This window comes from Phytophthora infestans, genomic scaffold (genome assembly GCF_000142945.1).
Source record: "Phytophthora infestans T30-4 supercont1.209 genomic scaffold, whole genome shotgun sequence".
Lineage (NCBI taxonomy): Eukaryota > Oomycota > Peronosporomycetes > Peronosporales > Peronosporaceae > Phytophthora > Phytophthora infestans.
The window spans coordinates 213,434-217,416 of record NW_003303550.1 but is presented as its reverse complement, the minus strand read 5'-3'; positions in this window follow the sequence as shown (position 1 = coordinate 217,416).

The following is a 3,983-nucleotide window of genomic DNA, read 5'->3' as shown; positions in this document are numbered from 1 at the left end:
CAAGCGTGTGAAGACATTGCGCAGCTAATCTGAAAATGCTGATGGATGCACGGACTGGGGAAGGATCTTTGAGGATCGCCGGTCCACTTCTTGCGCTCAGCGCCTTCTTGGTGTCCTCTAGGACCGCGTCGTCCACGACGGATGAGGAGTTCAACTCCTCCTCAGGTCCCAGCAAGACCACCTCGGCTAGCTCGCCTGCCTTTAAGGCTTTTGCCGAACTCGGCAATGGACATCTCGTCCAGCTCTAGCAGAGCATCAGCAGCGGGCAGAGTATCAAGGCTGATATCGCCTTCTACCTCCCCCGTCACTCCGTTCACGAGTGTATACAGCTGTTCACAGCAATCACGTGGAGCACCACCGCTCGTCACGTTGGACACCTCGTCTGACGTCGAAGACGTCACAGACGTCCTGCGTCTTCTTCTCCTCTCCCTCCGCGACCGATCCCGGCCGGATGAGGGCGGTGTGGCGACATCTCCGTCACCACCACCGGGTGCAGCAGCACCATCACTCCTCGAAGAGGATACAGTGTCTCGCAAGACACTTGGCTGAAAGCCAAGAGGTTCTTGACCTTCACACAGTGAGCTAGGTGTCACTTCATCTGCATCTCCTGGGCCACGCCCATGATGCCTCGACTCGCAGTCGACCGCGACCCTCGGGTCACGCAGCGGTAGGTCATCGACCAGATTCATACCACTCAGTGGATTACGCGCCACTCCGCGCTCGTCCTCACCAGGACCCAGCAGTTGGTCATTGACCTGACCTGCATCGCTCAGCGGATAACGTGCCGCACCACGTACGCCCTCAGGGCAAACAGCAATCTCGTTGCTAACAATTTCGGACATACCAATGTCCAGCACTACGGCCGCATCGGCCTCGTGCTCGCGCCAAAAGCGCTTCTGCTTCCTAGCAGAGGTGGGTTCATGACTCACCAAAGCTCCACTAGGAGCAGGGTGCGACGCACCCAGCGTTTTCGACTTCCAGTCGATCCATGGCTCATGGCGTTCCAGCCATGCCATGCCAAGGATGAGGTCATACCTCGCATCCAGGTCTAAGACCAAACAGCGTTCCACGCTGTCGAAGTTCTCAAACTTCACTCCAAGGTCGACAGAGACCTTCGACACAGTTACCAGTGTCCCCGTCGCGAGACGGACAGAGATCGTATCTCTCGTTGGCACTTCCAGTGCCTCAGCATACAGCTGACCCCCTGGAGCGACGGGCGTAGTTGCCCGAGGCTCCCGAGTCAATCAAGACTCTCCATGGCTTTGCAAAGCCCTTCACGTTCACGCGGCTACGATATCGTCGACGGTGCGTTTAGAACCCGGACGTCAGGCCTTAGTGAGATCGAGCGTTCGCGGAACGATGAAGGACCACTTAGTTGTGTTGGTCGAGGGCGTTCCCGGAACGGACGAGGCTTTGAGAGTCGCGAGGACGTTGTGTACCGTGACGGATGGAACGGTGTTGGTCGAAGTGTGTAATGCTTCCGCGGAAGAGGTAGAGATCAAGTCTGGCGCGTACGTCGCTGCTGTAACCATCGTTCCCAAGTCGGCGTTCGCAACTAGAGTCTCTAAGTCAGATGAAACGACGAGGAACGTAAGCGCAGTGCTGAGTACGGTGAAGGGGAACGTGACGGCTGAAGCTGGAACGATCGAGGCTGAGATGAGTGCCGCCATGGACGACAGCGAGGAAGACGACTTCGAAGTGGACTTCGAAGACTCGTCACTCGGAGCAGAACAGAGGGGTCTCTTCGCGAAGATGTTGAAGGACCTGAGAGACTTATTCGTCGAAACTTCAAAGAAACCCGGAAGGGCGGACCTGCTACGATTCAGTATAGACACCGGAGACCACGCGCCTATTAAACAGCCTCCGTACAGAGTGTCGAAAGCTGAAAAGAGATGTCATGGAAGCAGAGATTCAAGAATACCTGGACCTCGGACTTATCAGACCGTCGACTAGCCCGTGGGCCTGTCCTGTGCTGATGATACGGAAGCCTGATGGTGGCGTAAGATTCTGCATCGATTATCGGAAACTAAACGCTGTGACCGTGAAGGACAGTTACCCAATGCCTTTGATCGACGACATCCTGGACGTTCTGGGGAACGCGAAGCTTTTCTCCACTATGGACATCGCTTCGGGATGTTGGAACGTTCCAATGGATCTCGACAGCGTGGAGAAGACGGCTTTCACGAGCGAATTCGGCCACTACGAGTGGTTGGTTATGCCGTTTGGCTTGTGTAACGCTGTGCCTGCATTCGAGCGTCTGATGGAGAACGTTCTCGTTGATCTCAAGTGGAGGACGTGTCTCGTCTACTTAGACGACTGTGTTGTCTTCAGTGACGACTTTCCGACACATTTGATTCGAGTACGCCAGGTCCTGGAACGTTTCCGAGCGGCAGGGTTCAAGTTAAAGATGAAGAAGTGCCATTGGGGACGTGACCAAGTGGCGTTCCTAGGGCATATCGTGACTCCGACTGGAATCCTACCGAGCCCTGAGAAGGCAAAAGCGGTGATGAACATTGAGAGACCGCATGACTTGCACACGGTTAGAGCATTCCTGGGTCTGACAAGCTACTTTCGACGCTACATACCGGGATTCGCTGCGATATCTGCGCCGCTGGAACGCTTGAAGCAGAAGGACGTCGATTTTCGGTGGAACGACGACTGTGAGGGCGCGTTCCGACAACTACAACGAGCACTAGTGAAACCACCGATACTGGTGTATCCAGACTTCAAGAAGAGGTTTAAGCTCTATGTAGATTCGTCACACTTAGCGGTGGGAGCATGTCTGATGCAAGAGGTCGACAAGAGAGACAGGGCGATCGCGCACGCGAGTAAGATGCTGGTTGGATCACAACGGAACTGGTGAACAAGACAAGTGGAACGACAGAAATTGAGTGCTGGGGAATCGTATGGTCGACACGCAAGTTCCGGTGTTATCTGAGTCACGCGGAATTGGATCTGTACACTGATCATCAAGCTCTCACGTGGATTTTCGGCGAGACAACAAGAACGTCAAACGCCAAGTTGGCACGATGGGCCATGGAGCTGTCGCAGCTACGGTTTAAGATATACCACAAGCCGGGAACGTCGATGGGACACGCGGATGGTTTGTCGAGACTGTATCACCGACCGGATGCTGGTACTGTTAGTGCCATCAGGATGGGGGACCTTCTCAACGACAGTGAGGAAGAGACTCCTGGAGTGCAAGTGCCGACTTCGGACGAAGCGCAGACTCAATCGGGAACTCAAGCCTTAAACGGAACGCTGAGTAGGAACGTCACCGATGTTCCAATCCCAGTCGGGGAGCCTGCCGAGACTACGGATCCTAACGGAGAGACTGGGAGAAGTAACCAACAGACAGAGGATGCGTCCGCAGTTGTCGAGCCTCTCACGCAAGCGGAACAGGAGGAAGACTCGCAAGGGAGAGCCCTACAGGCGAGCTCATCACCGATTGACGTGTTTGGGTTGGACTATGACAAGTTCGTGGCTGAGCAAGAACGTGTGCCCTGGATGCGAGCACTGAAAGCGTTCCTGAAAGATGGAGCGTTGGCTCTTGATCCACAACTAAGAGTGAGTGTGCTGAAGATGTCTCCACACTACTTGATTCGAAACGGAGTTCTGGCACGTCTCGTACATCTAGGAGCACGTGCCGGTCCAGCCCGAACTGTGTGCGTTCCAACTGTCCCGTTACCGCTCATTGAGACGGTCCTGCACTATTGTCACGCCGACATCTTCTCTGCACACTTAGAGAAAACGAAGACGACGGACAAGGTGAGACGCCACGCGTATTGGCATGGGTGGAGGAAGGACGTGATCGAGTACGTGCGTGAATGTCCTATCTGCAGTGGAGGGAAGGGACACAGACCTTGGAGAGCTGGACTGATGCAACGGATGCCAGTTCAGGACTTGTCTGGTCCGTTCTCGCTACTTATAGTCGACGCAATTGGACCATTGGTCGTTACTCCTCGAGGAAACAAGTACATGAA